General features: G+C 42.0%; 2 non-coding genes and 2 pseudogenes across 2 annotated transcripts; all 4 read left to right on the top strand.

The window, feature by feature from the left end:
• Positions 1-23: 23 nt before the first annotated feature.
• LOC116802979 lies at positions 24-8,482 on the top strand (annotated as a pseudogene).
• A 5,064-nt stretch (positions 8,483-13,546) lies between these two features.
• LOC116802978 lies at positions 13,547-15,542 on the top strand. The gene has a single exon (XR_004363288.1). It is a non-coding gene; the product is annotated as a small subunit ribosomal RNA (ribosomal RNA).
• Positions 15,543-16,229: 687 nt separating this feature from the next.
• LOC116802973 lies at positions 16,230-16,408 on the top strand. Its single transcript, XR_004363285.1, has one exon. It is a non-coding gene; the product is annotated as a 5.8S ribosomal RNA (ribosomal RNA).
• Positions 16,409-16,802: 394 nt separating this feature from the next.
• On the top strand, positions 16,803-26,224 carry LOC116802974 (annotated as a pseudogene).
• Positions 26,225-27,849: the final 1,625 nt, after the last annotated feature.

The raw sequence follows: 27,849 nt of genomic DNA, 5'->3' as shown, positions 1-27,849 counted from the left end.
ATGGCAAAATATAGTTATATATACAACCTCAACTCATATGGGACTACCCCCTGAATTTAAGCATATTAATTAGGGGAGGAAAAGAAACTAACAAGGATTTTCTTAGTAGCGGCGAGCGAAAAGAAAACAGTTCAGCACTAAGTCACTTTGTCTATATGGCAAATGTGAGATGCAGTGTATGGAGCGTCAATATTCTAGTATGAGAAATTAATGATTTAAGTCCTTCTTAAATGAGGCCATTTACCCATAGAGGGTGCCAGGCCCGTATAACGTTAATGATTGCTAGATGATGTTTCCAAAGAGTCGTGTTGCTTGATAGTGCAGCACTAAGTGGGTGGTAAACTCCATCTAAAACTAAATATAACCATGAGACCGATAGTAAACAAGTACCGTGAGGGAAAGTTGAAAAGAACTCTGAATAGAGAGTTAAACAGTACGTGAAACTGCTTAGAGGTTAAGCCCGATGAACCTGAATATCCGTTATGGAAAATTCATCATTAAAATTGTAATATTTAAATAATATTATTAAGAATAATGTGCATTTTTTCCATATAAGGACATTGTAATCTATTAGCATATCCCAAATTTATCATAAAATATAACTTATAGTTTATTCCAATTAAATTGCTTGCATTTTAACACAGAATAAATGTTATTAATTTGATAAAGTGCTGATAGATTTATATTATTACAGAGCGTTAATTTTTCGGAATTATATAATGGCATAATTATCATTGATTTTTGTGTTTATTATATGCTCTTGTATGATTAACAATGCGAAAGATTCAGGATACCTTCGGGACCCGTCTTGAAACACGGACCAAGGAGTCTAACATATGTGCAAGTTATTGGGATGTAAACCTAATAGCGTAATTAACTTGACTAATAATGGGATTAGTTTTTTAGCTATTTATAGCTAATTAACACAATCCCGGGGCGTTCTATATAGTTATGTATAATGTATATTTATATTATTTATGCCTCTAACTGGAACGTACCTTGAGCATATATGCTGTGACCCGAAAGATGGTGAACTATACTTGATCAGGTTGAAGTCAGGGGAAACCCTGATGGAAGACCGAAACAGTTCTGACGTGCAAATCGATTGTCAGAATTGAGTATAGGGGCGAAAGACCAATCGAACCATCTAGTAGCTGGTTCCTTCCGAAGTTTCCCTCAGGATAGCTGGTGCATTTTAATATTATATAAAATAATCTTATCTGGTAAAGCGAATGATTAGAGGCCTTAGGGTCGAAACGATCTTAACCTATTCTCAAACTTTAAATGGGTAAGAACCTTAACTTTCTTGATATGAAGTTCAAGGTTATGATATAATGTGCCCAGTGGGCCACTTTTGGTAAGCAGAACTGGCGCTGTGGGATGAACCAAACGTAATGTTACGGTGCCCAAATTAACAACTCATGCAGATACCATGAAAGGCGTTGGTTGCTTAAAACAGCAGGACGGTGATCATGGAAGTCGAAATCCGCTAAGGAGTGTGTAACAACTCACCTGCCGAAGCAACTAGCCCTTAAAATGGATGGCGCTTAAGTTGTATACCTATACATTACCGCTAAAGTAGATGATTTATATTACTTGTGATATAAATTTTGAAACTTTAGTGAGTAGGAAGGTACAATGGTATGCGTAGAAGTGTTTGGCGTAAGCCTGCATGGAGCTGCCATTGGTACAGATCTTGGTGGTAGTAGCAAATAATCGAATGAGACCTTGGAGGACTGAAGTGGAGAAGGGTTTCGTGTGAACAGTGGTTGATCACGAGTTAGTCGGTCCTAAGTTCAAGGCGAAAGCCGAAAATTTTCAAGTAAAACAAAAATGCCTAACTATATAAACAAAGCGAATATAATACACTTGAATAATTTTGAACGAAAGGGAATACGGTTCCAATTCCGTAACCTGTTGAGTATCCGTTTGTTATTAAATATGGGCCTCGTGCTCATCCTGGCAACAGGAACGACCATAAAGAAGCCGTCGAGAGATATCGGAAGAGTTTTCTTTTCTGTTTTATAGCCGTACTACCATGGAAGTCTTTCGCAGAGAGATATGGTAGATGGGCTAGAAGAGCATGACATATACTGTTGTGTCGATATTTTCTCCTCGGACCTTGAAAATTTATGGTGGGGACACGCAAACTTCTCAACAGGCCGTACCAATATCCGCAGCTGGTCTCCAAGGTGAAGAGTCTCTAGTCGATAGAATAATGTAGGTAAGGGAAGTCGGCAAATTAGATCCGTAACTTCGGGATAAGGATTGGCTCTGAAGATTGAGATAGTCGGGCTTGATTGGGAAACAATAACATGGTTTATGTGCTCGTTCTGGGTAAATAGAGTTTCTAGCATTTATGTTAGTTACTTGTTCCCCGGATAGTTTAGTTACGTAGCCAATTGTGGAACTTTCTTGCTAAAATTTTTAAGAATACTATTTGGGTTAAACCAATTAGTTCTTATCAATTATAACGATTATCAATTAACAATCAATTCAGAACTGGCACGGACTTGGGGAATCCGACTGTCTAATTAAAACAAAGCATTGTGATGGCCCTAGCGGGTGTTGACACAATGTGATTTCTGCCCAGTGCTCTGAATGTCAAAGTGAAGAAATTCAAGTAAGCGCGGGTCAACGGCGGGAGTAACTATGACTCTCTTAAGGTAGCCAAATGCCTCGTCATCTAATTAGTTTTTTTTTTTTTTTTTTTTTTTTTTTTCTTTAGCGTGCGTTTATTTATTTAAAATCTGTCCTAGTGGACAATAATTAAATGGTTTTGCGGGGGAACATTAGCTTAAGGGATACTATTGTACATGTATTTGTGGCGGGTTTTATATGTGTTGTCTATTGTTGTGGAAGATCGAGAGGGTGTCTCCTCATGAGACGTCTGCTTGTTTGGCTATTGTCTAACAGGTTGGTGGCGAGGTGGTTAGGGTGGTTTTCGAGCCTTTTCAGGTATCTCTCGCTGAGCCTGGAGATTTCATCAGCGACTTGTGGGATTCCAAGTTCCCTATGTATGGCGACATTCTCGTGGTAGGGATGCGCATTACAGGCAATTCTCAAGCACCTATTCTGGAACCGCTGTATACGCAGGCGATTCGTGTGGCTTGCCGTGCCCCATAGCTGTATCCCGTAGGTCCAGATGGGCTTGAGAATTGCCTTGTACACCAGGATTTTGTGGTTCTGCCTTAGCTTGGACCCTCTCCCAATAAGCCAATGCATCTGCCTCAGACGCGCATCGGCCTGTATGCGTTTGCTGACGATGTGGGGACGCCAAGTGAGCCTGCGGTCCAGGGTAAGTCCTAGGTACTTGGGTGCGGGTGCGTTGGGAATGATGACTCCGTTTAGCGTGACCGGTGGGCAGTCTCCTCTCCTTAGTGCAAATGTTGTTTGGGTAGATTTTTCCGCGTTCACTACGATGTTCCACCTGCTGAGCCAGGGATGTAGCGCGTCCATTTGCCTTTGGATTGTTTCGGAGGCTTCTCGTGGGTCGGATGAGGAGGCGAGGAAAGCCGTGTCATCTGCATAAGTCGCTATAGTTAGGTTCCTGGAGGGGATTATGGGAAGGTCTGCGGTGTAAAGGGTGTACAGTATTGGTCCGAGCACACTGCCTTGCGGAACTCCAGCTCTGATCAGTCTGGGTAGGCTTATTGCACTTCCGCATCTGACTTGGAATGCTCTTCCCTCAGTGTAGGATTTGAGGAGGGTAAAATGGGGGCTTGGGAGGTAGGATTTGAGTTTATGGAGGAGTCCAGGATGCCAAACTCTGTCGAATGCCTGCTTCACGTCGAGCATTACAGCGCAGCAGTATTTCTTTTGCTCGAATGCCTCGAGGATCCGTTCGACTAGCCGGTGGCATTGCTCTGGTGTTCCGTGGGAGCGCCTGAAGCCAAACTGGTGATCGGGGATCAAACCAGCCTCATCCAGTACTGGCAATACTCTGCGCAAAAATACTCTTTCGAGTATTTTGGAGAGGATTGCCAGCAAACTAATCGGACGATAGGAGGCGAGATTGGCTTCAGGCTTACCAGGCTTGAGGAGGACAATAACCTCTGCTCTTTTCCACTCTTCCGGGAAGTACCCTAGCCGGAAGCAGCTGTTGTAAATGCTGGCCAGCATTTGTGTGCAGCGGGATGGGAGCATTTTTAGGGCCGCCGCATCTATACGATCCAGGCCTGGAGATTTGTTGTTCTTCAGTAGAGCAATCTCCTGCGCAACTTCCTCAGGGTCGACTGGTTCCAACGGGGGACCGGGAGAGCTTGGGCTATTGAGAAACCGGGCTGTTTCAGCATGTTCTTCGGCAGTGCAGCAGTCGAACGGAGAGAAGGCGTTGTAAAGGTGTTCGGCGAAAGCTTCTGCTCTTTCAGCATCCGAAAGGCACCAGGATCCATCTGCTTTGCGCACTGCGGAAACCTTTTTGGCTGGTCGTTTAATGTGGCGGGTGACGTTCCACAGATTGTGGTCTGGGTCCCCGGGAGAGAGTTCCTCGAGGAATCTGAGGAAGGAGTCCTGGCGTAGGCTGGAGATCTTGTCCTTCAACTCCTTTGTGGCGTGATTGAGCGCTGTTTTGTCTCTTGGATTGCGCGTCAAGAACCAAACTCTCCTGAGACGCCTCTTCTCAGTCACGAGTGCCGCAATTTCCGGGGACCAGAGGTGGAGGTCCCTGCTAGGTGTTCTCGCAGTCTTTGGTGGCGGTGGGCTTGCGAATTCCGCAGCGTTTTGCATCTGCCTGGTGAGATTCCCGATAGCTTCATCAATGTTCCTGGGTGTGTTGAGGATGGGGTTCGGATTGACGGTGGAGAGCATCCAGGACGCGAACTTGGCGGCGTCGGTATATTTTCCAGTGAGCCTTCTGAGCGGGGTTTTCCTGAGGACTGGCGTGTTGATTAGCACGTTTATTGCACAGTGGTCTGACAGGAGATCAGCATTTGTTGTGCAGCTGATCTTCGCATGCCCTATGCCTTTCGACACAGCAAAGTCCAGTAGGTCTGGAGTCTTGAGGGGATTCGTTGGCCAGTGAGTGGGCTCGCCAGTGGAGTGGCAGTCCAGTCGGTGGCGTTGCAGGTACCCAAACAGAGTTTTCCCTTTGGGGTTGTTGGCGCGCGATCCCCACCAAGAATGTTTGGCGTTATAATCTCCAGCTGCTATGAAGCGGGGCCCAAAATGCTCGAAGAACTCACTGAGGTGAGATGCTGTTATGCGGTATCTGGGGGGAAAGTAGACCGCTCCAATGTCTAAATCTCCTTGCGGGCTGACAATCCTGATGACAGGACATTGTGCCCAGTCTTGCTGAAACGCGGGCAGCTCTAGGTATTGAATACCGCTCCTGATGAGGATGGCTGCTCCACCGCGTGCTCTGCCAGAAGGATGGTCTGCATGGATGAGGTCATATCCGCTGATATTAAAGTGGGATCTGGGGGAGAAGTGGGTTTCGGCTACGAGTAGGATATCGATCTGGTGGGTCTTCAGATGGTGCTCGACTATGGCCTTGCTGTTCTGCAGGCCGTTCGCATTCCAGACGACTAGGTGGAGCTTTAGTTGCATGACTTGCTGTTGAGAATGGTGGCCACCAGCTGTGTCATCTGGGTGAACATGCGCTCCATCATCCTTTCCATCATTCCTTCCATGCGAGCGAACATCGCTTCTATCTGACCGGAGTGTGGGGTTTCTGTTTGGGTTTGGACTGGGGTTGTGGGATTCTGCGGTGCTGCGTGCACTCCGTTGAGGGCGTCTCGGTAGCTCCTGCCAGAGGTGACGTTTGGTGATGCCACGGGCGGCGCCTTGTTAGCATTAGCGACGGGCCTTGTTTTCGGAGCAGCGAGTGCTTTGGCCCTTTTGTATGCAGGGCATCCCTTGAAAGACGCAGGATGGTCCGCCTGGCAGTGGAAGCAGCACGCTTTGTCGTCCTCCCTCTTCTCACATGCCCTCGATTCGTGAGGGCCTCCACACTTTACACATCGGTATTCCAGGAAGCAGTAACGCTGTGTATGACCGAATCCTTGGCACCTGAAGCATTGAGGCACGTCGTTGAACTTCTGCGGCGGTTCAATGGTTACTACCGACCTGCAGATCCGCTTGACTTGGTAGACGTCTTTGTTGTTGCTGGAAGGCTCCAGGTTGGCGAAGAATATTCCCAGCGGTTCTTTAGTTCTTCTGCCAATGGGATTGTGCAGATCTCTAACAGCGTGCCCTTGTCTGCGAAGGTCTTCAATGATTTCCTCACGATCGGTGGAGTGGTGGAGTCCTTTGATGACAACCTTGTATGCACGTTCATCTTTCGGCTGGAAAGTCCGATGCCTCTTGTTTTGGGCCACAAGTTGGAGACGCAGAGCTGTATAGGACTCTTTGTCCGGCATCATGACACGTACGTTGTTGCCATTCACGGTCTTGTAGGTAAAATTGTTCTTCGGGCCTACAAGAGTCGTGATCATCTTGACGAGTGCCGAGATGTTGGTCACATCGGGGATAAAAATCGGAGGTGGCTTGATGGTCTTCGGGGTGGGCTTTGGTTTCTCGGGGGTCTTGGGCTTGGAATCGTCTTTAGGTCCGGGTTCGTCATCAGAGCTCTCTTGGTCGTACTCGTCTTCTTCGGTCGAGAGTAAAGCGAAGGCGTTGTTGGCGAGCTTCTTGCGCAGAGCTGCGCTAGTGCTTGGCTTATCTTCCAGCTCCTCTCCCTGTGCTTTCTTTGCCGGTTTTCGCTTTATCTCGCCCGGCTCTGTATGCGAGGTGCTTCCCTCGCTGCTGGAGCTGCTCTTGCGTGTTCTCAGAGCCTTTTTGCGTGGTGTTGTTCCAAGCTTGTGGGTGCGCGGGGGGGCCTGCCAGTCCATCTTCTCCAAAGTTGATAAGGAGTGAGGAGGGGGGGGGGGGGGGGAAGCTGGGCACCGTAAGCCGGTGAGCCAGGCAGCACGTGGCTGCTGCTTTGCAATTATACCGCTGCTTCGAGCACTGGGTTTTTTGCGCTGATAACACGCACACTCGGGTGTGCGATGGTGTTAGTGCGAACTACCGTTAGGTACGTTGGCTGGGCCAATCAAAACGCGCGACAAGATCACGCGACGCGAAGTGGCTGGGCACAAGTAACGGGACTTACAACTGTGAACAATTTGCTAACAATTTGCTAACAATTTGCTGTCGATCCGCAGGCACGTCTGCACTCGTCGAGTGTTCGATCGCGACTGATCTAATTAGTGACGCGCATGAATGGATTAACGAGATTCCTACTGTCCCTATCTACTATCTAGCGAAACCACAGCCAAGGGAACGGGCTTGGAATAATTAGCGGGGAAAGAAGACCCTTTTGAGCTTGACTCTAATCTGGCAGTGTAAGGAGACATAAGAGGTGTAGAATAAGTGGGAGATATTAGACCTCGGTTTGGTATCGTCAATGAAATACCACTACTCTTATTGTTTCCTTACTTACTTGATTAAATGGAACGTGTATCATTTCCTAGCCATTATACGGATATATTTATTATATCTTATGGTATTGGGTTTTGATGCAAGCTTCTTGATCAAAGTATCACGAGTTTGTTATATAATCGCAAACAAATTCTTTAATAAAACGATGCATTTATGTATTTTTGATTTGAAAATTTGGTATAACTCCAATTACTCAGGTATGATCCAATTCAAGGACATTGCCAGGTAGGGAGTTTGACTGGGGCGGTACATCTCTCAAATAATAACGGAGGTGTCCCAAGGCCAGCTCAGTGCGGACAGAAACCACACATAGAGCAAAAGGGCAAATGCTGACTTGATCTCGGTGTTCAGTACACACAGGGACAGCAAAAGCTCGGCCTATCGATCCTTTTGGTTTAAAGAGTTTTTAACAAGAGGTGTCAGAAAAGTTACCATAGGGATAACTGGCTTGTGGCGGCCAAGCGTTCATAGCGACGTCGCTTTTTGATCCTTCGATGTCGGCTCTTCCTATCATTGTGAAGCAAAATTCACCAAGCGTTGGATTGTTCACCCATGCAAGGGAACGTGAGCTGGGTTTAGACCGTCGTGAGACAGGTTAGTTTTACCCTACTAATGACAAAACGTTGTTGCGACAGCATTCCTGCGTAGTACGAGAGGAACCGCAGGTACGGACCAATGGCACAATACTTGTTCGAGCGAACAGTGGTATGACGCTACGTCCGTTGGATTATGCCTGAACGCCTCTAAGGTCGTATCCGTGCTGGACTGCAATGATAAATAAGGGGCAATTTGCATTGTATGGCTTCTAAACCATTTAAAGTTTATAATTTATTTTATAAACGACAATGGATGTGATGCCAATGTAATTTGTAACATAGTAAATTAGGAGGATCTTCGATCACCTGATGCCGCGCTAGTTACATATAAAAGCATTATTTAATACAATGACAAAGCCTAGAATCAATTGTAAACGACTTTTGTAACAGGCAAGGTGTTGTAAGTGGTTGAGCAGCTGCCATACTGCGATCCACTGAAGCTTATCCTTTGCTTGATGATTCGATAAATAAATGATTTTTTCCTGTAGCCAAACACCTCGTCATCAATTTAGTGACGCATATGATATTGTCCCTATCATATAATTAATATAAAGACTTTAATGGATTGTGTCAAGTTGCCAAACACCTCGTCATCAATTTAGTGACGCATATGATATTGTCCCTATCATATAATTAATATAAAGACTTTAATGAATTGTGTCAAGTTGCCAAACACCTCGTCATCAATTTAGTGACGCATATGATATTGTCCCTATCATATAATTTTTGATATAAAGACTTTAAAGAATTGTATCAAGTTGCCAAACACCTCGTCATCAATTTAGTGACGCATATGATATTGTCCCTATCATATAATTAATATACAGACTTTAATGAATTGTGTCAAGTTGCCAAACACCTCGTCATCAATTTAGTGACGCATATGATATTGTCCTTATCATATAATTTTTGATATAAAGACTTTAAAGAATTGAATCAAGTTGCCAAACACCTCGTCATCAATTTAGTGACGCATATGATATTGTCCCTATCATATAATTAATATAAAGACTTTAATGGATTGTGTCAAGTTGCCAAACACCTCGTCATCAATTTAGTGACGCATATGATATTGTCCCTATCATATAATTAATATAAAGACTTTAATGAATTGTGTCAAGTTGCCAAACACCTCGTCATCAATTTAGTGACGCATATGATATTGTCCTTATCATATAATTTTTGATATAAAGACTTTAAAGAATTGTATCAAGTTGCCAAACACCTCGTCATCAATTTAGTGACGCATATGATATTGTCCCTATCATATAATTAATATAAAGACTTTAATGGATTGTGTCAAGTTGCCAAACACCTCGTCATCAATTTAGTGACGCATATGATATTGTCCTTATCATATAATTTTTGATATAAAGACTTTAAAGAATTGTATCAAGTTGCCAAACACCTCGTCATCAATTTAGTGACGCATATGATATTGTCCCTATCATATAATTAATATACAGACTTTAATGAATTGTGTCAAGTTGCCAAACACCTCGTCATCAATTTAGTGACGCATATGATATTGTCCCTATCATATAATTTTTGATATATAGACTTTAAAGAATTGTATCAAGTTGCCAAACACCTCGTCATCAATTTAGTGACGCATATGATATTGTCCCTATCATATAATTAATATAAAGACTTTAATGGATTGTGTCAAGTTGCCAAACACCTCGTCATCAATTTAGTGACGCATATGATATTGTCCTTATTATATAATTTTTGATATAAAGACTTTAAAGAATTGTATCAAGTTGCCAAACACCTCGTCATCAATTTAGTGACGCATATGATATTGTCCCTATCATATAATTAATATACAGACTCTAATGAATTGTGTCAAGTTGCCAAACACCTCGTCATCAATTTAGTGACGCATATGATATTGTCCCTATCATATAATTTTTGATATAAAGACTTTAAAGAATTGTATCAAGTTGCCAAACACCTCGTCATCAATTTAGTGACGCATATGATATTGTCCCTTTCATATAATTAATATAAAGACTTTAATGGATTGTGTCAAGTTGCCAAACACCTCGTCATCAACTACTATATTATGGTTGCGCCGACCTCTCATATTGTATTCTCTTATGTGTTCATAGGATTTTGACAATTATACGAGTAAATTAAATAATATACATATGAAAATGATTAATTATTATATGTATAAGGGAAAAAATGATGAAATATTCCCATATTATCTTAGTATTATAGAGGAAAGACCGTTGCCGACCTCTGATATTGTTCAAACTTATGTATTTATATGATTTTGGCAATTATATGAGTAAATTAAAAAATATACATATGAAAATGGTTAATTATTATATGTATATGGGAAAAAATGCTAAGATATTCCCATATTCTCTTAGTATTATAGAGAAAAGCCATTTAAGTGAGAGGGTATAGTAGTGTAAACGACCGGAATTACGACAGAGGGTTCAAAAACTACTATAGGTAGGCAGTGGTTGCCGACCTCTCATATTGTTCAAAACTTATGTATTCATATGATTTTGGCAATTGTATGAGTAAATTAAATAATATACATATGAAAATGATTAATTATTATATGTATAAGGGAAAAAATGCTGAAATATTCCCACATTCTCTTAGTATTATAGAGAAAATCCATTATAGTGAGAGGGTATAGTAGTGTAAACGACCGGAATTACGACAGAGGGTTCAAAAACTACTATAGGTAGGCAGTGGTTGCCGACCTCTCATATTGTTCAAAACTTATGTATTCATATGAATTTGGCAATTATATGAGTAAATTAAATAATATACATATGAAAATGATTAATTATTATATGTATAAGGGAAAAAATGCTGAAATATTCCCACATTCTCTTAGTATTATAGAGAAAATCCATTATAGTGAGAGGGTATAGTAGTGTAAACGACCGGAATTACGACAGAGGGTTCAAAAACTACTATAGGTAGGCAGTGGTTGCCGACCTCTCATATTGTTCAAAACTTATGTATTCATATGATTTTGGCAATTATATGATTAAATTAAATAATATACATATGAAAATGGTTAATTATTATATGTATATGGGAAAAAATGCAGAGATATTCCCATATTCTCTTAGTATTATAGAGAAAAGCCATTTAAGTGAGAGGGTATAGTAGTGTAAACGACCGGAATTACGACAGAGGGTTCAAAAACTACTATAGGTAGGCAGTGGTTGCCGACCTCTCATATTGTTCAAAACTTATGTATTCATATGATTTTGGCAATTGTATGAGTAAATTAAATAATATACATACGAAAATGATTAATTATTATATGTATATGGGAAAAAATGCAGAGATATTCCCATATTCTCTTAGTATTATAGAGAAAAGCCATTTAAGTGAGAGGGTATAGTAGTGTAAACCACCGGAATTACGACAGAGGGTTCAAAAACTACTATAGGTAGGCAGTGGTTGCCGACCTCTCATATTGTTCAAAACTTATGTATTCATATGATTTTGGCAATTGTATGAGTAAATTAAATAATATACATATGAAAATGATTAATTATTATATGTATAAGGGAAAAAATGCTGAAATATTCCCACATTCTCTTAGTATTATAGAGAAAATCCATTATAGTGAGAGGGTATAGTAGTGTAAACGACCGGAATTACGACAGAGGGTTCAAAAACTACTATAGGTAGGCAGTGGTTGCCGACCTCTCATATTGTTCAAAACTTATGTATTCATATGATTTTGGCAATTATATGATTAAATTAAATAATATACATATGAAAATGGTTAATTATTATATGTATATGGGAAAAAATGCTGAGATATTCCCATATTCTCTTAGTATTATAGAGAAAAGCCATTTAAGTGAGAGGGTATAGTAGTGTAAACGACCGGAATTACGACAGAGGGTTCAAAAACTACTATAGGTAGGCAGTGGTTGCCGACCTCTCATATTGTTCAAAACTTATGTATTCATATGATTTTGGCAATTGTATGAGTAAATTAAATAATATACATATGAAAATGATTAATTATTATATGTATAAGGGAAAAAATGCTGAAATATTCCCACATTCTCTTAGTATTATAGAGAAAATCCATTATAGTGAGAGGGTATAGTAGTGTAAACGACCGGAATTACGACAGAGGGTTCAAAAACTACTATAGGTAGGCAGTGGTTGCCGACCTCTCATATTGTTCAAAACTTATGTATTCATATGATTTTGGCAATTATATGATTAAATTAAATAATATACATATGAAAATGGTTAATTATTATATGTATATGGGAAAAAATGCTGAGATATTCCCATATTCTCTTAGTATTATAGAGAAAAGCCATTATAGTGAGAGGGTATAGTAGTGTAAACGACCGGAATTACGACAGAGGGTTCAAAAACTACTATAGGTAGGCAGTGGTTGCCGACCTCTCATATTGTTCAAAACTTATGTATTCATATGAATTTGGCAATTATATGAGTAAATTAAATAATAAACATATAAAAATTAATATTTATTATATGTATAAAAAAAAAATAATCATATTATATATGAATAATGGAAAAAAAATGAAATGTTCCTATAATCTCTTAATATATAAGAGAATAGACCGTATGTTGGGTGGCAAACGGAATTGAAAATACCCGCTTTGAGGACAGCGGGTTCAAAAACTACTATAGGTAGGCAGTGGTTGCCGACCTCCCGCATTATTCGAAATATTTATTTCGGATTATGTTTATATTGGTTACATAAAATAAAGTATATTATTATCCGTACAAATTTGTTTCTCAGTTCTATAGAACACGGGACTTGGCTCCGCGGATAATAGGAATATACGCTTTTTAGATAATATCGTTGAAACAAAAGTCAAGTTTCTATTATATATAGAATAACAAATCGTTTCCATATATTATCGTTAATTTTTGGAGGCAGGCAAATATTAATTTATTACCTGCCGTATAGTTGGATTATTATATCGTTACGGTATAATACAAATATGGATTCTTATGAAAGAAATATAAAATTATATATTAAATGTGGAAATATTATCATATGCGCTTGGTTTTATGTTATATATTACCAGAGAGATATATGAAAAGAGATAAATTTTAAATTTATCTTCAAAATGCAAATGATTTAACTTAATATTTATATTGGTTAAACAAAAATTGTACATGTGTGGATACAATAATTATGTATGTTGGAAATAAAATGATATTTTATAATGAAATATGTATATATAAAAAGATAAAATTATAGAAACATATATATTACAATAATTATATGAAATTCTTGTTATATTGGTAAAACAAGTATAAATTAAAAATGAAAATATGGATTACGAATGCTATATAAAAATGGCCGTAATCGAATAGATTTTTTACTTATATTTATATATTTAAAATTTTACCCAAAGGCGAAATATTGAATTTTATTCAATATAATAAAAATCATGGAATTATATAAAGTGAAAAATCTATATATCTATTATATTGCTTATTTCGATTCAAAAAATATGAATGGAATATGAAGGAAAAACATTATTCTGGTTGATCCTGCCAGTAGTTATATGCTTGTCTCAAAGATTAAGCCATGCATGTCTAAGTACACACGAATTAAAAGTGAAACCGCAAAAGGCTCATTATATCAGTTATGGTTCCTTAGATCGTTAACAGTTACTTGGATAACTGTGGTAATTCTAGAGCTAATACATGCAATTAAAACATGAACCTTATGGGACATGTGCTTTTATTAGGCTAAAACCAAGCGATCGCAAGATCGTTATATTGGTTGAACTCTAGATAACATGCAGATCGTATGGTCTTGTACCGACGACAGATCTTTCAAATGTCTGCCCTATCAACTTTTGATGGTAGTATCTAGGACTACCATGGTTGCAACGGGTAACGGGGAATCAGGGTTCGATTCCGGAGAGGGAGCCTGAGAAACGGCTACCACATCTAAGGAAGGCAGCAGGCGCGTAAATTACCCACTCCCAGCTCGGGGAGGTAGTGACGAAAAATAACAATACAGGACTCATATCCGAGGCCCTGTAATTGGAATGAGTACACTTTAAATCCTTTAACAAGGACCAATTGGAGGGCAAGTCTGGTGCCAGCAGCCGCGGTAATTCCAGCTCCAATAGCGTATATTAAAGTTGTTGCGGTTAAAACGTTCGTAGTTGAACTTGTGCTTCATACGGGTAGTACAACTTACAATTGTGGTTAGTACTATACCTTTATGTATGTAAGCGTATTACCGGTGGAGTTCTTATATGTGATTAAATACTTGTATTTTTTCATATGTTCCTCCTATTTAAAAACCTGCACTAGTGCTCTTAAACGAGTGTTATTGTGGGCCGGTACTATTACTTTGAACAAATTAGAGTGCTTAAAGCAGGCTTCAAATGCCTGAATATTCTGTGCATGGGATAATGAAATAAGACCTCTGTTCTGCTTTCATTGGTTTTCAGATCAAGAGGTAATGATTAATAGAAGCAGTTTGGGGGCATTAGTATTACGACGCGAGAGGTGAAATTCTTGGACCGTCGTAAGACTAACTTAAGCGAAAGCATTTGCCAAAGATGTTTTCATTAATCAAGAACGAAAGTTAGAGGTTCGAAGGCGATCAGATACCGCCCTAGTTCTAACCATAAACGATGCCAGCTAGCAATTGGGTGTAGCTACTTTTATGGCTCTCTCAGTCGCTTCCCGGGAAACCAAAGCTTTTGGGCTCCGGGGGAAGTATGGTTGCAAAGCTGAAACTTAAAGGAATTGACGGAAGGGCACCACCAGGAGTGGAGCCTGCGGCTTAATTTGACTCAACACGGGAAAACTTACCAGGTCCGAACATAAGTGTGTAAGACAGATTGATAGCTCTTTCTCGAATCTATGGGTGGTGGTGCATGGCCGTTCTTAGTCCGTGGAGTGATTTGTCTGGTTAATTCCGATAACGAACGAGACTCAAATATATTAAATAGATATCTTCAGGATTATGGTGCTGAAGCTTATGTTAGCCTTCATTCATGGTGGCAGTAAAATGTTTATTGTGTTTGAATGTGTTTATGTAAGTGGAGCCGTACCTGTTGGTTTGTCCCATTATAAGGACACTAGCTTCTTAAATGGACAAATTGCGTCTAGCAATAATGAGATTGAGCAATAACAGGTCTGTGATGCCCTTAGATGTCCTGGGCTGCACGCGCGCTACAATGAAAGTATCAACGTGTATTTCCTAGACCGAGAGGTCCGGGTAAACCGCTGAACCACTTTCATGCTTGGGATTGTGAACTGAAACTGTTCACATGAACTTGGAATTCCCAGTAAGTGTGAGTCATTAACTCGCATTGATTACGTCCCTGCCCTTTGTACACACCGCCCGTCGCTACTACCGATTGAATTATTTAGTGAGGTCTCCGGACGTGATCACTGTGACGCCTTGCGTGTTACGGTTGTTTCGCAAAAGTTGACCGAACTTGATTATTTAGAGGAAGTAAAAGTCGTAACAAGGTTTCCGTAGGTGAACCTGCGGAAGGATCATTATTGTATAATATCCTTATCGTTAATAAATATTTGTTATAATACAAATAAATACAATTTACCAAAATAAAAATATTACAAAATGATTCCACGGAATCAAAAGTTAAAGTCAAAATAAAATGAAGATGGCTTTTATTTTATATGTGGGGCTTGGCAACCTCATAAAAAGACTTTAACATTATTAATGTTGCTGTGCGTATTTGTGGCAGTACTTACTACAACAACGGCGTTTCCTATAAAAACAAATTCTCGAAAATGGAAATCGAAGAAACTAAACTAAATTCGAAAGTAGAAGTCGAATTAAAATAAAAATAATTTTGAATGTGTGGTAATCAAAATAAGTGTGTGTGTATATGGACCATAATATACACGCGTTGCGAATATGTATTGTTCATCTATGTTATGAGCATACGTTGGCTAATGCAACAACCTAAAATATACAATGTTTGTACCTGTCATCCATCAGGTTAATGTTTTATATAAATTTTGCAGTATGTGTCACCCAAAATAGCAAACCATAACCAGATTATTATGATACATAATGCTTATATGAAACTAAGACATTTCGCAACATTTATTTTAGGTATAAAAATAAATTTATTGAAGGAATTGATATATGCCAGTAAAATGGTGTATTTTTAATTTCTTTCAATAAAAACAATATTGACATTATATAAAATTGAATTATAAAACTCTAAGCGGTGGATCACTCGGCTCATGGGTCGATGAAGAACGCAGCAAACTGTGCGTCATCGTGTGAACTGCAGGACACATGAACATCGACATTTTGAACGCATATCGCAGTCCATGCTGTTATGTACTTTAATTAATTTTATAGTGCTGCTTGGACTACATATGGTTGAGGGTTGTAAGACTATGCTAATTAAGTTGTTTATAAATTTTTTATAAGCATATGGTATATTATTGGATTAAATAATGATTTTATTCATAATATTAAAAAAGAAATGAAAAACATTATCTCACATTTGAATGTGAAAAACGAAGAGAAATATTTTCTTTTTCAATCAAATAATACTGAGAAATGTCTAGCATAAAAAATTGAAATATTTTTCATCTAGAATTGTCTCTTATTAATGATTCGGAAAAAGAAAAATCTTGGTTTTGTTATTATTCTTCGTTGGTTCGTTAAATGGATAAAAATGACTTTGCTTACAAGAACTATTGGAACTATTTATAACGAATTTAATTGATTGTTTTATCATTTATATATAAAGAATTTATGGCAAAATATAGTTATATATACAACCTCAACTCATATGGGACTACCCCCTGAATTTAAGCATATTAATTAGGGGAGGAAAAGAAACTAACAAGGATTTTCTTAGTAGCGGCGAGCGAAAAGAAAACAGTTCAGCACTAAGTCACTTTGTCTATATGGCAAATGTGAGATGCAGTGTATGGAGCGTCAATATTCTAGTATGAGAAATTAATGATTTAAGTCCTTCTTAAATGAGGCCATTTACCCATAGAGGGTGCCAGGCCCGTATAACGTTAATGATTGCTAGATGATGTTTCCAAAGAGTCGTGTTGCTTGATAGTGCAGCACTAAGTGGGTGGTAAACTCCATCTAAAACTAAATATAACCATGAGACCGATAGTAAACAAGTACCGTGAGGGAAAGTTGAAAAGAACTCTGAATAGAGAGTTAAACAGTACGTGAAACTGCTTAGAGGTTAAGCCCGATGAACCTGAATATCCGTTATGGAAAATTCATCATTAAAATTGTAATATTTAAATAATATTATTAAGAATAATGTGCATTTTTTCCATATAAGGACATTGTAATCTATTAGCATATCCCAAATTTATCATAAAATATAACTTATAGTTTATTCCAATTAAATTGCTTGCATTTTAACACAGAATAAATGTTATTAATTTGATAAAGTGCTGATAGATTTATATTATTACAGAGCGTTAATTTTTCGGAATTATATAATGGCATAATTATCATTGATTTTTGTGTTTATTATATGCTCTTGTATGATTAACAATGCGAAAGATTCAGGATACCTTCGGGACCCGTCTTGAAACACGGACCAAGGAGTCTAACATATGTGCAAGTTATTGGGATGTAAACCTAATAGCGTAATTAACTTGACTAATAATGGGATTAGTTTTTTAGCTATTTATAGCTAATTAACACAATCCCGGGGCGTTCTATATAGTTATGTATAATGTATATTTATATTATTTATGCCTCTAACTGGAACGTACCTTGAGCATATATGCTGTGACCCGAAAGATGGTGAACTATACTTGATCAGGTTGAAGTCAGGGGAAACCCTGATGGAAGACCGAAACAGTTCTGACGTGCAAATCGATTGTCAGAATTGAGTATAGGGGCGAAAGACCAATCGAACCATCTAGTAGCTGGTTCCTTCCGAAGTTTCCCTCAGGATAGCTGGTGCATTTTAATATTATATAAAATAATCTTATCTGGTAAAGCGAATGATTAGAGGCCTTAGGGTCGAAACGATCTTAACCTATTCTCAAACTTTAAATGGGTAAGAACCTTAACTTTCTTGATATGAAGTTCAAGGTTATGATATAATGTGCCCAGTGGGCCACTTTTGGTAAGCAGAACTGGCGCTGTGGGATGAACCAAACGTAATGTTACGGTGCCCAAATTAACAACTCATGCAGATACCATGAAAGGCGTTGGTTGCTTAAAACAGCAGGACGGTGATCATGGAAGTCGAAATCCGCTAAGGAGTGTGTAACAACTCACCTGCCGAAGCAACTAGCCCTTAAAATGGATGGCGCTTAAGTTGTATACCTATACATTACCGCTAAAGTAGATGATTTATATTACTTGTGATATAAATTTTGAAACTTTAGTGAGTAGGAAGGTACAATGGTATGCGTAGAAGTGTTTGGCGTAAGCCTGCATGGAGCTGCCATTGGTACAGATCTTGGTGGTAGTAGCAAATAATCGAATGAGACCTTGGAGGACTGAAGTGGAGAAGGGTTTCGTGTGAACAGTGGTTGATCACGAGTTAGTCGGTCCTAAGTTCAAGGCGAAAGCCGAAAATTTTCAAGTAAAACAAAAATGCCTAACTATATAAACAAAGCGAATATAATACACTTGAATAATTTTGAACGAAAGGGAATACGGTTCCAATTCCGTAACCTGTTGAGTATCCGTTTGTTATTAAATATGGGCCTCGTGCTCATCCTGGCAACAGGAACGACCATAAAGAAGCCGTCGAGAGATATCGGAAGAGTTTTCTTTTCTGTTTTATAGCCGTACTACCATGGAAGTCTTTCGCAGAGAGATATGGTAGATGGGCTAGAAGAGCATGACATATACTGTTGTGTCGATATTTTCTCCTCGGACCTTGAAAATTTATGGTGGGGACACGCAAACTTCTCAACAGGCCGTACCAATATCCGCAGCTGGTCTCCAAGGTGAAGAGTCTCTAGTCGATAGAATAATGTAGGTAAGGGAAGTCGGCAAATTAGATCCGTAACTTCGGGATAAGGATTGGCTCTGAAGATTGAGATAGTCGGGCTTGATTGGGAAACAATAACATGGTTTATGTGCTCGTTCTGGGTAAATAGAGTTTCTAGCATTTATGTTAGTTACTTGTTCCCCGGATAGTTTAGTTACGTAGCCAATTGTGGAACTTTCTTGCTAAAATTTTTAAGAATACTATTTGGGTTAAACCAATTAGTTCTTATCAATTATAACGATTATCAATTAACAATCAATTCAGAACTGGCACGGACTTGGGGAATCCGACTGTCTAATTAAAACAAAGCATTGTGATGGCCCTAGCGGGTGTTGACACAATGTGATTTCTGCCCAGTGCTCTGAATGTCAAAGTGAAGAAATTCAAGTAAGCGCGGGTCAACGGCGGGAGTAACTATGACTCTCTTAAGGTAGCCAAATGCCTCGTCATCTAATTAGTGACGCGCATGAATGGATTAACGAGATTCCTACTGTCCCTATCTACTATCAGTGACGCGCATGAATGGATTAACGACGGACGTGTTTTCGTTGCGCTCGTGTACAGATTGCGAAGAACTTGGTTTTCCGTGTTTGGAAAGTAATAAAATCGGTGAATTAGTGCTCCGCGAAAGTCGTGTGCTAATTTTCGTGTGTTATAAACAAGCGGTTTGGAAGTAATTAACAATTAATTGTTGGGAATTTTCCACTTAGCACGTGCTGAAGGCGAACTTACGAGTAAGTTTTTCGAGTAAGCTTTTTGATCAGCTGTCACAAAGCTTATTGGTGGGAGTCACTGCTAAGGTTTGTGTCTAGGGAGAGTTTTAGTGCTACCAGACTCTACCGATAGGTGGAGCTCGAGTTCCAGAGCAACTACCTTTTGTCAGCGAGTAAACGAGCATACGGTTGCTGGCGTCGACGGTAGGTGGAGCCACCATCGTATTTATGCCGATGGAGAGCGACAGCAGCGCGAGTGCCTTGAGCGGAAGTAGTGCCTCGATGAAGTCCAGACGAGGCAGGCGCAGAAGCCATCTGGCATCTAAGAGCTCGGCGCCAACGCAGGCGAAATTGGTTGCCCTGGCATCGAATGGAGTGCCAGAACCCGTTGGGGTACTGGAGGAGCCGTTTTCGTCGCTGGAGGACGCCCGGGCGGCTACGGAGAACGCTGCCATTGATGCTGCCCCCCCCCACGCTGCTGCCACCGCTGCTGATCCTACTGCTGCCCCTGCTGCCGACCACACTGCTGCCTCCGCCGTTTTCACTGCTGCTAAAATTGTTGCCACCACTGCCACTGCCGCCACCGCTGCCGCCCGTGCTGGGCAAGCAGCCATGATGGCAGAGCTGTCGGCCACACAGCGCATGGTGAGAAGCAGCTTCCGCAGACTAGGAGAAGTGGACACGGAAGAGCTCTCATATGCTATCAGCCGCTACGATGAGCTGGTGTTGGCGCTAATGCTCCGGTGCGGAGAGCTGGAGACGCGGCTTGCTATGCCGCCACCGCCGCCGCCGTCGTTGAATCTGTTGAAAAATACGGCCGCCAATGCTCCCCAGATGCAGCAGGTTGCACCCATCGCTGCCCCGCGGACTACCAAGGTCCGCGAGACGTGGTCAGCGGTGGTGAAGTGCGACGACCCTGCGCTATCGGGGAAAGACATAGCGGAAAAGGTGCGAACGATGGTTGCACCCTCTCTCGGAGTCAGAGTACACGAGGTCCGTGAGCTCCGTCGAGGTGGTGGTGCGATCATTCGCACTCCTTCGGTGGGAGAGCTGCAGAAGGTGGTCGCTTCAAAAAGATTCGCCGAGGTTGGCCTAAATGTGGCACGGAATGCGGCCGAGAAGCCGAAGGTCGTCGTATATGACGTCGACACAGCTATCGGCCCTGAGGAGTTTATGAAGGAGCTCCACGAAAACAACTTCGACAGCGAAATGAATCTGGCCCAGTTTAAGAAGTCAGTGCACCTGGTGACCAAGGCGTGGTCGGTAGCTGACGGCGCCACAGTAAATGTGACGCTGGAGGTTGACGACCGGGCGATGGCGAAGCTTGATGTAGGTCGTGTCTACATCAAGTGGTTCTCATTCCGATGCCGGTCACAGGTCCGCACATACGCCTGCCACAGATGTGTGGGTTTCGACCACAAGGTCAGCGAATGCCGGCAGAAGGATAGTGTCTGTCGCCAGTGCGGGCAACAAGGCCACACTGCGGCAAAGTGCCAAAACCCGGTGGACTGCCGGAACTGCCGCCACAGAGGGCAACCCTCGGGGCATTACATGCTCTCGAGCGTTTGCCCGATATACGGGGCGTTGCTGGCGAGGGTGCAAGCTAGACACTAATGTTTAGCTTCATCCAAGCGAACTGTGGCCGAGGCCGAGCTGCGACCATCGAGCTCGGAGTCCGACTCAGGAGATCGGAGTCTATGTTCGCGCTGGTGCAGGAGCCGTATCTCGACGGGGACGGAATGGATGTGCTGCCTGAAGGAATGAGAATTTTCATCGATCGGCGAGGGAAGGCAGCCATCCTAGTGGATCACCAGGAAGCCATCTGTATGCCAGTGGAGACCCTCACCACAGATTATGGCGTATGTCTGGTCGTGAAAGGGAGTTTTGGCTCAATCTTCCTTTGCGCCGCATACTGCCAGTATGATGCACCTCTGGAACCGTACATCCGGTACATGGATGCGGTCCTGCTGCAGGCCAGCAGAACCCCCGCAATCCTGGGCCTCGACGCGAATGCAGTGTCCCCCATGTGGCTTAGCAAACTCTCTCGTCATGCCGAGGGGCAAGCTAACTACAGACGGGGTGAGCTGCTGTCAGAGTGGATGCTGGAGGCAAGAGTCGCCGCCCTAAACCAGTCAACAGAGGTGTACACGTTCGATAATTACAGAGCTACAAGCGATATCGACGTGACAATCGTCAATGAGGCAGCATCTATGTGGGCCACATATGAGTGGAGAGTGGACGAGTGGGAATTGAGTGACCACAACATCATTACTGTTGTGGCCGAACCAACTACCGCGCGCGCAGTTGAGAGCATAGCTCCTGTGCCGTCCTGGAACTTCTCCAATGCACGTTGGCGATTGTTCAAGGAGGAAATGGTGAGTAGAGCAGCCGAACTTCCGGAAAACTTCTCAGAGTCGCCGTTGGACCAGCAAGTTTCGACCCTGCGCAGTATAGTACATAATGTATGTGATATTGCGCTGGGAAGAAAGTCCATCCGATTGCCCAGCAGGAGAGCACGTTGGTGGACTGCCGACCTCTGTGATGCAAGGCGCGAAGTCCGGAGACTTCGTCGCCTACTTCAAAATGGAAGGCGTCATGATGATGATGCCGCAATAGAGCGTGTATTGGTCGACCTGAGGCGGGCCTCAGCCAACTACAAGAAGCTCATTTGGAGGGCGAAAATGGATGAGTGGAAACGCTTCGTGGGAGATCATGCCGACGACCCATGGGGGCGCGTCTATAAGATTTGCCGAGGCCGCAGGAAGTGCACGGAGATTGGGTGCCTCCGCGTGAATGGCGAGATGATCACCGATTGGGGTGACTGTGCACGAGTGCTCCTCCGCAATTTCTTCCCAGTTGCGGAGTCCGAAGCACCGACTGCCATCGCGGAGGAAGTCCCACCGGCCCTCGAAGTATTCGAGGTTGATGCATGTGTTGCCCGGTTGAAGAGCAGGCGCTCTCCCGGCTTGGACGGCATTAATGGCACTATCTGCAAGGCAGTCTGGCGCGCCATACCCGAGCACCTTGCATCGTTGTTTTCCCGATGCATCCGATTAGGATACTTTCCCGCTGAGTGGAAGTGCCCACGAGTTGTCTCGCTGCTCAAAGGGCCAGATAAGGACAAATGTGAGCCCTCCTCATATAGAGGAATATGCTTGCTACCAGTCTTTGGTAAGGTGCTCGAGGCCATCATGGTGAATCGTGTGAGAGAAGTTCTTCCGGAAGGCTGCAGATGGCAATTTGGATTTCGCCAAGGACGATGTGTGGAGGATGCTTGGAGGCACGTGAAGAGCAGTGTTTGTGCCAGCCCGGCGCAATACGTGCTCGGCACATTCGTGGACTTCAAAGGAGCATTCGACAACGTCGAATGGAGTGCTGCACTCCGCCGACTAGCCGACTTGGGATGCCGGGAGATGGGCTTGTGGCAGAGCTTTTTCTCCGGCCGAAGAGCAGTGATCCGAAGCAGTTCCGGTACTGTGGATGTACCGGTAACTAGAGGCTGCCCGCAGGGGTCAATCAGTGGCCCATTTATCTGGGACATACTGATGGATGTACTGCTTCAGCGTCTCCAGCCGTATTGCCAGCTGAGTGCATACGCGGATGACTTGCTGCTTCTCGTCGAGGGAAATTCCCGAGCTGAGCTAGAGGAAAAAGGTGCAGAGCTGATGTCCATCGTAGAAGCGTGGGGAGCGGAAGTTGGCGTTACCGTCTCGACCAGCAAGACGGTAATAATGCTGCTGAAAGGTGCCTTGAGACGTGCGCCTACGGTGAGGTTTGCTGGAGCGAACCTTCCGTATGTGCGTAGCTGTCGGTACCTTGGCATCACGGTCAGTGAAGGAATGAAATTCCTCACGCACATAGCTTCGCTTCGCCAGCGGATGACCGGAGTCGTTGGAGCATTGGCGCGTGTGCTTCGAGCCGACTGGGGCTTCAGTCCTCGAGCCAGGCGGACCATATATGACGGACTCATGGCACCTTGTGTGCTGTTTGGTGCCCCGGTATGGTATGACACCGCCGAACAGGTAGCCGCCCGGAGACGACTAGCCTCCTGCCAGAGGCTAATCCTGCTTGGATGCCTTTCGGTATGCCGAACAGTGTCCACAGTGGCACTGCAGGTACTTGGCGGAGCTCCCCCGCTTGACTTGGCTGCTAAGTTTTTAGCGGTCAAGTACAAGCTGAAGCGTGGATACCCGCTGGAGGAGAACGACTGGCTATACGGCGAGGACACTACGTGTCTAAGCTGGAAGCAGAGGAAGACTCGCCTAGAGGAGTGCTTGCTGCAGAATTGGCAAAACAGATGGGATGACGACAGCGAACCAGGACGGGTGACGCACAAGTTCATCCCATACGTCACTCTCGCCTATCGAGATCCAAGCTTTGGATTCTCGATGAGGACGTCTTTCCTGCTGACAGGTCACGGGTCGTTTAACGCATTTTTGCAAGGGAGAGCCCTCAGCGATACCACTGCTTGCGCTTGTGGTGATCCATATGAGGACTGGATGCACATATTGTGCGCTTGTCCTCTATATGCAGATTTGCGAAACCTCGATGGACTTGGAGTGCAGCGCCTTGGCGAAAACTGGACCTTCAATAGAATCCTGGAAGATCAGCAGAGGATTCAACGGCTGGCAGCGTTTGCGGACGAGGTGTTCCGTAGGAGGAGGGGTATTTAGCCCAAAACTTCGCCGTGTGGTTAGCGGGCGAGAATACTTCCACAGCCCGCTATTGCTTGTCGTAAGAGGCGACTAATATAGCGACTGGTTCCTCTAACCATGCTTGTCGGAGCAAAAGGAGGAGGCCCACCGAGCCTCTCTTTCGGTACCACGGGTTGTGCTGCTCCAAGACAGCACATTGAGGTAGGCCCCCTGGTGGGAGTATCGTGGTGGCTGTGGTTGATGCCCATATCGCGGGTAGAGCCTTCGTGTTCGACGTTTGAGTTACGGTGCTAGTTGCGCAAAACTCGGGTGCTGTGACCCAGAGATCAGTAGAGATTTTAGGTAGATCTCGCTCCTCAGCAAGGGGGAGTGCTTGCCCGGCAAGCAAGTACTCGAATTGCTACCGGGGTGGTCGCTATGTACATAGCTATAGCTTCCAGTCCGGGACGTTTGTCTGGCGTATCCAGACTCATGCACCATGTTGATACATGCACCACTTGTGGGTGTTCAGGGTGTCGTGGTTGTAATCCCTTCAGTGTGGAACACGCCACGTAAAACAAGTTCGGAGAGGTCCGAAAGTCACTGTCCCTATCTACTATCTAGCGAAACCACAGCCAAGGGAACGGGCTTGGAATAATTAGCGGGGAAAGAAGACCCTTTTGAGCTTGACTCTAATCTGGCAGTGTAAGGAGACATAAGAGGTGTAGAATAAGTGGGAGATATTAGACCTCGGTTTGGTATCGTCAATGAAATACCACTACTCTTATTGTTTCCTTACTTACTTGATTAAATGGAACGTGTATCATTTCCTAGCCATTATACGGATATATTTATTATATCTTATGGTATTGGGTTTTGATGCAAGCTTCTTGATCAAAGTATCACGAGTTTGTTATATAATCGCAAACAAATTCTTTAATAAAACGATGCATTTATGTATTTTTGATTTGAAAATTTGGTATAACTCCAATTACTCAGGTATGATCCAATTCAAGGACATTGCCAGGTAGGGAGTTTGACTGGGGCGGTACATCTCTCAAATAATAACGGAGGTGTCCCAAGGCCAGCTCAGTGCGGACAGAAACCACACATAGAGCAAAAGGGCAAATGCTGACTTGATCTCGGTGTTCAGTACACACAGGGACAGCAAAAGCTCGGCCTATCGATCCTTTTGGTTTAAAGAGTTTTTAACAAGAGGTGTCAGAAAAGTTACCATAGGGATAACTGGCTTGTGGCGGCCAAGCGTTCATAGCGACGTCGCTTTTTGATCCTTCGATGTCGGCTCTTCCTATCATTGTGAAGCAAAATTCACCAAGCGTTGGATTGTTCACCCATGCAAGGGAACGTGAGCTGGGTTTAGACCGTCGTGAGACAGGTTAGTTTTACCCTACTAATGACAAAACGTTGTTGCGACAGCATTCCTGCGTAGTACGAGAGGAACCGCAGGTACGGACCAATGGCACAATACTTGTTCGAGCGAACAGTGGTATGACGCTACGTCCGTTGGATTATGCCTGAACGCCTCTAAGGTCGTATCCGTGCTGGACTGCAATGATAAATAAGGGGCAATTTGCATTGTATGGCTTCTAAACCATTTAAAGTTTATAATTTATTTTATAAACGACAATGGATGTGATGCCAATGTAATTTGTAACATAGTAAATTAGGAGGATCTTCGATCACCTGATGCCGCGCTAGTTACATATAAAAGCATTATTTAATACAATGACAAAGCCTAGAATCAATTGTAAACGACTTTTGTAACAGGCAAGGTGTTGTAAGTGGTTGAGCAGCTGCCATACTGCGATCCACTGAAGCTTATCCTTTGCTTGATGATTCGATAAATAAATGATTTTTTCCTGTAGCCAAACACCTCGTCATCAATTTAGTGACGCATATGATATTGTCCCTATCATATAATTAATATAAAGACTTTAATGGATTGTGTCAAGTTGCCAAACACCTCGTCATCAATTTAGTGACGCATATGATATTGTCCCTATCATATAATTAATATAAAGACTTTAATGAATTGTGTCAAGTTGCCAAACACCTCGTCATCAATTTAGTGACGCATATGATATTGTCCCTATCATATAATTTTTGATATAAAGACTTTAAAGAATTGTATCAAGTTGCCAAACACCTCGTCATCAATTTAGTGACGCATATGATATTGTCCCTATCATATAATTAATATACAGACTTTAATGAATTGTGTCAAGTTGCCAAACACCTCGTCATCAATTTAGTGACGCATATGATATTGTCCTTATCATATAATTTTTGATATAAAGACTTTAAAGAATTGAATCAAGTTGCCAAACACCTCGTCATCAATTTAGTGACGCATATGATATTGTCCCTATCATATAATTAATATAAAGACTTTAATGGATTGTGTCAAGTTGCCAAACACCTCGTCATCAATTTAGTGACGCATATGATATTGTCCCTATCATATAATTAATATAAAGACTTTAATGAATTGTGTCAAGTTGCCAAACACCTCGTCATCAATTTAGTGACGCATATGATATTGTCCTTATCATATAATTTTGATATAAAGACTTTAAAGAATTGTATCAAGTGCCAAACACCTCGTCATCAATTTAGTGACGCATATGATATTGTCCCTATCATATAATTAATATAAAGACTTTAATGGATTGTGTCAAGTTGCCAAACACCTCGTCATCAATTTAGTGACGCATATGATATTGTCCTTATCATATAATTTTTGATATAAAGACTTTAAAGAATTGTATCAAGTTGCCAAACACCTCGTCATCAATTTAGTGACGCATATGATATTGTCCCTATCATATAATTAATATACAGACTTTAATGAATTGTGTCAAGTTGCCAAACACCTCGTCATCAATTTAGTGACGCATATGATATTGTCCCTATCATATAATTTTTGATATATAGACTTTAAAGAATTGTATCAAGTTGCCAAACACCTCGTCATCAATTTAGTGACGCATATGATATTGTCCCTATCATATAATTAATATAAAGACTTTAATGGATTGTGTCAAGTTGCCAAACACCTCGTCATCAATTTAGTGACGCATATGATATTGTCCTTATTATATAATTTTTGATATAAAGACTTTAAAGAATTGTATCAAGTTGCCAAACACCTCGTCATCAATTTAGTGACGCATATGATATTGTCCCTATCATATAATTAATATACAGACTCTAATGAATTGTGTCAAGTTGCCAAACACCTCGTCATCAATTTAGTGACGCATATGATATTGTCCCTATCATATAATTTTTGATATAAAGACTTTAAAGAATTGTATCAAGTTGCCAAACACCTCGTCATCAATTTAGTGACGCATATGATATTGTCCCTTTCATATAATTAATATAAAGACTTTAATGGATTGTGTCAAGTTGCCAAACACCTCGTCATCAACTACTATATTATGGTTGCGCCGACCTCTCATAT

Source organism: Drosophila sechellia, unplaced genomic scaffold (genome assembly GCF_004382195.2).
Source record: "Drosophila sechellia strain sech25 unplaced genomic scaffold, ASM438219v1 U_262, whole genome shotgun sequence".
NCBI lineage: Eukaryota > Metazoa > Arthropoda > Insecta > Diptera > Drosophilidae > Drosophila > Drosophila sechellia.
This window is presented reverse-complemented; position numbering and strand designations above follow the sequence as displayed.